This window comes from Apium graveolens, chromosome 4 (genome assembly GCF_009905375.1).
Source record: "Apium graveolens cultivar Ventura chromosome 4, ASM990537v1, whole genome shotgun sequence".
Lineage (NCBI taxonomy): Eukaryota > Viridiplantae > Streptophyta > Magnoliopsida > Apiales > Apiaceae > Apium > Apium graveolens.
Window position 1 is genome coordinate 141093540 of NC_133650.1, and position 9838 is coordinate 141103377.

Consider the following 9838-nt stretch of genomic DNA (forward strand, 5'->3'; position numbering starts at 1 on the left):
GCAACTGCAACTGCTCATGAGCCGGCCAGTTCACTCCCACTGCTCGGCATAGCTTCGTAACCGTGGATGCATAAGGGATGTTCATATGCTTTGCTCCCCTCAAAAACTTCAGAATTCCTTGGTAGATAAACTCACCAAGGTCCACATAGTACTCATCATGCAGAATTCCCCACAACAACTGTACTCTCTCAACTGTGACCTCGTGTGTATGTGAAGAAGGCAAAATATTAGCACATATAAATGCATTCCATGCACGGGCATACCTGTTCATGGCGATCGCCGGAAAGTGACGATACTCATTATTGCCTGGACTGCGGGTCCAAACTGTGCCCGGTCGACAGAGAGTCGCACAAATCAAATCCAAGTCAAAATCCTCAGCAGTCTTTTCATTCCAGTTCTCCTCCTCAGGCTTCCTCTCTCGCTGTCCAATCACACGGCGAATCGCCGCAGGATGATAATCAACCGTCAGCCCACGGACCACAGAAAACCCATTCCTTTCAGCCTTCGCGTTCGCGTAGAACTCGCGAACAACGCTCATCGGTACTGCTTCGGGTGACTCACAAAAAGCTATCCACCCCTTCTCTGCAATCATGGGCAACAACTCACCATCCCTCCCTGATGGTAAAAACCCCCTCTCCTTCAGAATCGGCTTCCCCAACAGCCTAGTGTACTCCTCCTCCGCAGCTCTGTCAGTTAACCGAGGCCTTGCAGCAGTACCCCTCGATGAATCAGCAGTAGGAACTGTGCTGCTGCTGTCAATAGTGCGTGCTCTCTTGGGTGCCATTGATTTGTGAATAAAAGCGTGTAAGAACTGATATTTGATATTTGTGAGAGGGTTTAAGTGTAGGAAGTTTTGTGGGAGATATGTAGGATAGGTGTATGTATATATAGGGTGTGGATTAGATTAGGGTTTGGGAATTAAGGGATAAAATGATGGGGTAGTGGGAACAATTCGTCGGTTTATGGGCTAAAACTGTTTTTGTGTTTTTGTTTGTTTTTTTTTTTGAACTGTAAAAAATTTTCTGGAACTCGACCCCTGCGCGGCCGCTCAGCATAGCTGCGCGGGTGCGCTGGAATGTTTTTTTTTCAGCCCCTGTTTTCTGATTTTTTTGTGTTTTTGGATAGGTTATTAACTTCTAAGGGTTCCTGTAACAACAATTCATGGGTTGCCTCCCACGCAGCGCTTCTTTTTCGTCATTAGCTTGACGTTCCGTACCTTTCTCAAGTAGTCAACAAAATGGCACTAACCACCTCTCGGTTTGCCATGTCCCCATAGTAGTGCTTCAACCGCTGACCGTTAACCTTGAATGCTTGGTCCGAATCATTCTCAAAAATTTCCACCGCTCCATGTGGAAACACAGTTTTGACAATAAAAGGTCCAGACCACCTTGATTTCAACTTCCCAGGAAAAAGTCGGAGCCGAGAGTTGAATAAAAGAAATTGTTGCCCTGGCACAAATAACTTAGGATGTAGCTTCCTATCGTGCCACCTCTTCACCTTTTCCTTATACATTTTATTATTCTCGTACGCTTGAAGTCGAAATTCATCAAGTTCATTAAGCTGAAGCATTCTTTTCTTACCAGCTGCATCTAAATCCAGGTTCAATTTCTTCAATGCCCAGTAGGCCTTATGCTCAAGCTCCGCCGGTAGATGACATCCCTTACCGTACACCAACTGAAACGGTGACATCCCAAGTGGAGTTTTGTATGCTGTTCTGTAAGCCCAAACAGCTTCATCGAGCTTTAAAGACCAATCCTTCCTTGATGGACAAACAACCTTCTCTAGAATGCGTTTTATCTCTCTGCTAGACACTTCCACTTGACCATTTGTTTGCGGATGATAGGCAGTAGCTACTCGATGATTTACATTATAACGCTGCATCATAGAAGTAAACTTACGGTTGCAAAAATGCGATCCTTCATCACTTATGATTACCCGAGGTGTTCCAAACCTTGTGAAAATTTGCTTATGAAGAAAATTTAGTACTGCCTTTGCATCATTTGTTGGTAAAGCTTTAACTTCGACCCATTTTGAGACATAATCGACTGCCAGCAAGATGTACTGATTAATGCAAGACGAGATAAAAGGCCCCATGAAATCGATTCCCCATACATCAAAGACCTCGACTTCAAGCATCACATTTAATGGCATCTCATCCTTCCTTGACAAATTTCCCACTCTTTGGCAACGATCACACCTTAAAACAAACTGATGAGCATCCTTGAACAAAGTAGGCCAGAAAAAACCTGCTTGCAGAATACAAGCTGCCGTCTTCTCACCTCCATAGTGTCCACCATAAACCGTGGAATGGCAGTCTCGTAATATCCCCTCCGTCTCACAGAATGGGATACATCTCCTGATGATCTGGTCAGCTCCCTGTCTAAACAAATATGGTTCATCCCACATATACCACTTCACCTCATGCAGAAACTTCTTCTTTTGGGCGGATGTTAAATTAGGAGGCATTATATTGCTGACGAGATAGTTTACAATATCTGCAAACCATGGTTCTTCCTCCTGAATTGCAAACAACTGCTCATCCGGAAAAGATTCATTGATTAACGTCCTATCTTGTGAAGTAGAATCGGGATTCTCCAACCTAGAGAGATGGTCAGCTACTTGATTCTCAGTACCTTTTCTATCTTTGATCTCTAACTCAAATTCCTGAAGTAAAAGCACCCAACGAATGAGTCTCGGCTTCGAATCCTTCTTAGAAACCAGATAGCGAATAGCTGCATGATCAGTGAATACTGTTACTTTCGTACCAAGCAGATAAGATCGAAATTTCTCAAAGCCAAAGACTATAGCCAAAAGCTCCTTCTCAGTAGTGGTGTAGTTTAATTGGGCACCATTTAAAGTCTTACTCGCATAGTAGACCACATGGAAGAGATTTTTCTTGCGCTGTCCCAGAACTGCACCTACCGCATAATCACTCGCATCACACATCATCTCAAACGGTTCTGTCCAATCTGGTGCTGTAATAACTGGTGCAGTGATCAAACTCTTCTTGAGAGTCTCGAATACTGCCAAACATTCATCATCAAATTTGAACGGCACATCTTTCTCAAGCAAATTGCACAACGGCTTAGATATCTTTGAAAAGTCCTTGATGAATCGCCGATAAAAACCCGCATGACCAAGAAAACTACGGATTCCTTTCACAGAATTAGGTGGGGGAAGATTTTCAATGACTCCCACCTTGGCCTTGTCCACCTCCAGACCCTTGCTAGAGACCTTATGCCCAAGGATAATGCCTTCACGCACCATAAAATGACATTTCTCCCAATTAAGCACCAAATTAGTTTCCACACATCTTTTGAGTACGGCGCGCAGATTATTCAAACATTCATCATATGAGTGTCCAAAGACGGAGAAGTCATCCATGAACACTTCGACGTTATTTCCAATCATGTCAGAGAATATAGCCATCATATATCTCTGAAAGGTGGCCGGTGTGCCACATAACCCAAACCAAACTCTGCGAAAAGCAAATGTGCCAAATGGACAAGTGAAGGTAGTCTTTTCCTGATCCTCTGGTGTAATACAAATCTGATTATACCTGGAATAACCATCCAGAAGACAAAAATACTCATGTCCCGCCAATCTGTCAAGCATCTGATCAATAAATGGAAGAGGGAAGTGATCCTTCCTTGTGGCTTTGTTCAATTTTCTATAATCCATGCATACTCTCCATCCTGTAACTGTTCGAGTAGGGATGAGCTCATTCTTTTCATTTGCGACCACAGTGATACCTCCCTTCTTAGGTACACATTGTACGGGGCTCACCCACGAGCTGTCAGAAATAGGATAAATGATGCCTGCATCTAGCCATTTCAGAATTTCTTTCTTCACCACCTCCTTCATGATGGGATTCAGTCTTCGCTTCTGTTCCACAGTTGGCTTACTACCTTCCTCTAGCAGAATTTTATGCATACAATATGAAGGACTTATCCCCTTGATGTCTGCTATGGTCCATCCAATAGCCGATTTGAATTCTCTCAAAATCCTTAAGAGCTTGTCTTCCTCACTACCTGAAAGGTCAGATGAAATAATAACAGGTAACGTAGATGAATCACCTAAAAAAGCATACCTCAAGTGTTCAGGTAATGGCTTGAGCTCCAAGGTAGGTGCTTCCTCTATTGATGGTTTGAGCTTCCCTTCAGCGTTCTTGAGGTCAGAAGTACCAAGAGATTCAAATGGTATGTCCAGCTTTCGCTTCCAGGGAGAAGCGTTCAGATATTGTAATTGCTCGTTGCTATCTTCATCATCGCTGTCAAAATCCCCCACTAAGGCCTTTTCCAATGCATCAGACATTAGCATGTGATCGAGTTCCGAAGTAACTGCAGTATCAATCACATCCACTTTTAAGCACTCCTCATCTTCTGTAGGGAATTTCATTGCCTTGAATACGTTGAAGGTCACATCCTGATCTTGGACCCGCATAGTAAGTTCCCCTTTTTACACATCTATCAAGGTACGACCAGTAGCCAAGAAAGGCCTTCCCAAGATTATGGGAATCTTCGTATCTTCCTCAAAATCCAGAATAACAAAATCTGCTGGAAAGAAGAGCTTATCCACCTTGACGAGCACATCCTCAACTATGCCCCTTGGGTAAGTAATGGAGCGGTCAGCCAATTGTAGTGACATGTACGTGGGTTTTGGATCAGGCAGATCCAGTTTTTTAAAGATCGACAATGACATCAGATTAATGCTTGCTCCCAAATCACAAAGGCACTTGTCAAACGTCAAATTGCCAATTGTGCAAGGAATGGTGAAGCTCCCTGGATCTTTCAGTTTTGGTGGTAACTTTTGTTGTAGAACAGCGCTGCATTCTTCCGTGAGAGCAACGGTTTCAAGGTCATCCAGTTTCACCTTCCTTGAAAGAATAGTCTTCATAAACTTCGCATAACTAGGCATTTGTTCCAGAGCCTCAGGGAAAGGTATATTGATGTGAAGTTTCTTGAACACCTCCAGAAACTTCCCGAACTGTCTATCCAACTTTTGTTGCTGCAATCTCTTAGGAAAAGGTGGTGGAGGATAGAGCTGTTTCTCCCCTGTATTAGCCTCAGGCAGAGTGTGTTCAACAGTAGTCTTCCTTGGTTCCGCCGCTTTCTCCTTTTGCTTAGATTCTTCACCTCTAATTTCAACTTCTACTTCTTTTGCCTTTTCAGCATCAGCTACTTTTCCAGACCTTAAGGTAATAGCCTTGACTTGCTCTTTAGCTTCCTTCCTGCCTGGTACTTCCGTGTCACTGGAAAGAGTGCCAGGTTGACGATTGAGCACTGCATTGGCTAATTGACCAATTTGGTTTTCCAAGGTCTTGATAGAAACCGCCTGACTCTTGCACAACAGCTTAAGTTCCTCAAAATCAGCACTAGTAGGTGCAGCTGCACTTCCCTGTTGAGGATATGATTGTCTTGTAGCATACTGCTGTGGTTGCTGGAATCCAGGTGGGTTAAACTGTTTACTCACTCCTTGCTGATATGGTGGCTGAATAGCATTCTGATTATTCCCCCAGCTGAAATTTGGATGATTTCTGTTGTTAGGATGATAGGTCGTTGGCACAGGCTGCTGTTGTCGCTGATAATTATTCACATACTGAACAGATTCGTTTACAAGAGAACACTGATCCGTAGCATGAGAACCTGCACAAAGCTCACAAACCATAGCTATTTGATTAACTCCATACGTAGCCAGAGAATCAACCTTCATTGATAGCGCTTGGAGCTGGGCTGCAATAGCGGTGGCTGCATCAACTTCCAGAATACCCGCTACCTTGCCTGACGTCATCCTCTGAGTTGGGTTTTGATGCTCATTTGCAGCCATCGTCTCGATAAGATTATACGCCTCAGTATAGCTTTTAGCCCATAAGGCGCCTCCAGCTGCTGCATCGAGCATGGGCCGAGATTGGGCCCCCAAACAATTATAGAAACCAGTGATCACCATCCAATCCGGCATTCCATGATGTGGACATTTTCTCAACATTTCCTTGTAGCGTTCCCAAGCCTCGCACATAGATTCTGTAGGTTGCTGCGCAAACTGAGTAAGAGCACTCCTCATAGCAGCAGTCTTTGCCATTGGATAAAACTTCACCAGAAACTTTTGCGCAAGATCTTGCCACGTAGTGATGGACCCAGCTGGTTCAGAATGTAACCAATCTTTAGCCTTATCCCTCAGTGAGAATGGGAAAAGCCTCAACTTGATAGCCTCATCAGTCACGCCATTATACTTAAAAGTGCTGCAGATCTCGACAAAATTCCTTATGTGCATGTTGGGGTCTTCAGTTGCCGCTCCTCCAAAAGAAACAGAATTATGCACCATCTGAATAGTGCCCGGCTTGATTTCAAAGGTGTTAGCTTGAATAGCCGGATGAAGGATGCTTCACTGAATGTCATCAATTTTAGGCCGAGAAAAATCCATAAGAGCTGGATCAGCTTGAACAATACGATCTCCCATGTTTACTGGTTCATTCTGCTCAGTTCCTGAATCCGAATCCTCAAAATCTAACTTCTCCGGAATATCAAGAACTTCGTCTGTCTCCTCAGCTGTATCTAAAGTCCTCTTGCGAGCACGAGAACGAGTTTGCATAAACGCTTGCTAAAGTACCTAAAACACAACCGAAAAGAGTAAGTAACTACTACGTCCTAATCACTGAGTCCTAATGACCAATGATGGTAAGTACATAAACTAAACAAATACGCCGAGTCCCCGGCAGCGGCGCCAAAAACTTGTTAGGGCGAAAACACGCGCTAATATTCACGCAAGTATACGTGTTCGCAAGTAATATAGAATACTTTCTAGTTCGTTCCCTCAGAGACTCAGACTAAATTATTGTCTAATTAAACTCACTCACCAATGTATGATTACTTCTCAATGTTAAGATAATAACACTTAAAATTGTTGATTAAATATTAACTATAATTAACTACTTAATTAACCACTTAACTAACACTTCAATTTATCAATAATAAAACACTCATGAGATCACAACTTCATTATTACTTCCTTCTATAGCCATTGTTATTACCTTTAGCATGTGACAGTGATGATATTAATCGAATAACACAAAACTGATAAAAGCCAACTTTCATTGTACTAATACCATTCTACCAAGCATCCACAATTAAGATAGAAGTTGAATAGTCATCAATTATGTTGAGTTCCTATATGTCTACAGAAATTGACAACACAACGATTTAAGCTCAAGTTATTCCTTTTTGATTACATAGGGCAAATAAAACTGTTAGAGTTACCCACTAATCATGCTCAACGTACATGAACCTATGCTAGCATGGCAAGTTCTAAATCTCAAGATCCACCGTCGCTTCACAAGAGATCAACACCCTATCTTATATGTTCGTGACACACATAAGACGAATATGCACAACCAACACTAGATATCATGCAATCATCACACACTAAAGTATTAAACAATTAACTAAAGAATTCCATAATAAATCCGTTGCAATCCCATGATCACGATTAGCCCATAATAGAACTTATCGCCATCATGGGTTCATATGAAATCATGATAAACAAACACAAGAAAATAATAACTAAACTAATTATATTAAAACAGAGTACGTCACAAGAGTAAATAAGTCAAAGCAAGAAAACTAGCATCGAACGTTACAACGAAACAAGAATCACAAGAAAATATGCTTCCTCTTCGTTGTGGTGTGCTAAATCAGTCTTCTTCCTTATCTCCTTCGCTCCTTGCGTAAAACACAATCTAAAACATAATCCCCTTAATACTCTCTGTGAAAACGTCTCAAACCTACCTATATAATAGTCCCATAAAACTCAGATTACATAGAAGTTGGAAGCCAAACAGAAGTAGAAGTCTAAAATAATTTATCTTTTTCCCCGACCCTGCGCGGCCGCGCAGCATAGCTGCGCGGGCGCGCAGGTTGCTGCGCGGTCGCTCAGCATAGCTGCACGGGCGCGCAGGCCTCTACTGGAAAAAATCCAGGTTTGCTCCGTTTCTTCGCCGTAATCTGCCCATTCCTTTCCTCTCGCAATGGTGAACACATGCCAAGGCTTATTCTTGATGATTCCTCCCCCGAAATGCAACTAATACCCTGAAATGCATAAACACTAGAAAAACGCATCAAATACACAAAATACTTGATTTCAAGACACCAATTTAAGCCATTTTAAGACGTTCTAAGTGGTATAAAATGCCACTTATCAACTGCCTCATCTGGAATTCAGAAGAATGATAAATGTGAGGCATGTCAGGAAGAGAAGTTAAAGACAACATCACATCCAAGTAAAAATATACCTTAGTGATGGTGGTTGACTACTCTTATTAAACAAAGTTGTTGTTCGTGCATTCTCAAGACAAGACATCACAGATGGTGATTGATCATATCAGAAGATCAAGCTGGAAGCAACTGTGAAAGAAATGATCTTGTGGTCAGAGAATGGGACTGAATTCAAGAAGCAGTTCTGATTAATATCAATAACATCAAAAATAGTCTGAGACATATTCAGCACTAGGAACTCCGTGTCAGAATGGATTGGTACAAAGAAAGAACTGTAACTTGATTAAAGCTATAAGGGAAATATCAAGCTAATCAAGACTTTCTAAATACCAAAGGGCTGGAGCAGTCGAAAAAGTTTGCAACAAGTAAGATTAAGCCTTGATCAGGATGTATACACGAAGACCACTAATGAGTTAATGGCCAACAGAAGCAAACACTGGATAACCTAAAAGTGTTTGGAGAGAATGTTCTATAGAAGCAAACAATGAAATATTTTCAGTTGTTTGAAGATCTTGGCAGTTGCATCTAAGACTAGTTAGGATATTTTTTGTGACTACTTAGTGGAGTCTACGACCTATAGGACATTTGTGGTTGATCAACAGAAGATGATGAAAGTCTAAATGCATAATTCAACACCATACTCCAAGCTGTTAAATGAGAAATTAATGGTATTGATGATTCGTATCCAAGCAGTGGAATGGCAGTGTATAACACAACTCATTATTTCAATGAAGCCAGTCAGCAAGGGTTAGGATTTTTAGGAAATCCCAGCAACAGTTTAGGGGGAGCAATAGAAGGATCAACTAGCCAAACACAACACCACAATGTAAATCGAGAGGATACTACAAGAACATATCTGCTGAGATAAAGGGTTTGATGTCAATATTATTCCCAAAGTCTAGTTCTTAAGTGATCCAGATGGCGGAGTAATGATTAGCAGGGCTACTGAGTATGAACGATTAATTCTCTAGTTTTCTATCTGAAGAAGAAACTAAGAAAGTTACAGAAGCTCTGATAGATCCGGATTGATTGGGTGATTGCAAAGCAAGATAAGCTCAATCAGTCGGCAAGCAAATTGTAGGAAAGCTGATATCCAAACCAAATGACAATTTTATAATTGGTACAAGGATAACCAGAAGTCAAAATTGGATAACAATGGCATTGTTATGAGGGACAAGGTCAAACAGGATGCTAGGTTATTATCTGGAAGCAGTATCTGACAGAAAGTACCAGTGATGAGACTTGAGGATATTACGACATATCAGGCACCTGATGCACATTCAAACTTGAAATTGTATTCTAATAGATGTGTACAAGTGTACTCCTGGTTGGTGAGTCAAAAGAGGAAGTCAATGCACAGTAGTTCATGGACTTTGTGGTTGCATATCTATTGGACTATGTATAGATCTTCTTTACAAGCTCACTTCAGGTTGGTATGAACTAGTATACTACTCAAGAAATTGTCAAGAATATGGTATGACACTCTAACTGAAGTTACAGTTAAATATGAATGAGTAGAGTAGTCATATTAATAGCCCTCTTATCATTAGGTACAAACATAATGTTATATA

At 41.6% G+C, this 9838-nt stretch overlaps 1 non-coding gene across 1 annotated transcript; it reads left to right on the forward strand.

The window, feature by feature from the left end:
* The first annotated feature begins 5956 nt into the window (after positions 1–5956).
* LOC141722320 (small nucleolar RNA R71) lies at positions 5957–6063 on the forward strand. The gene has a single exon (XR_012575339.1). It is a non-coding gene; the product is annotated as a small nucleolar RNA R71 (small nucleolar RNA).
* The last annotated feature ends 3775 nt before the right edge of the window (positions 6064–9838 follow it).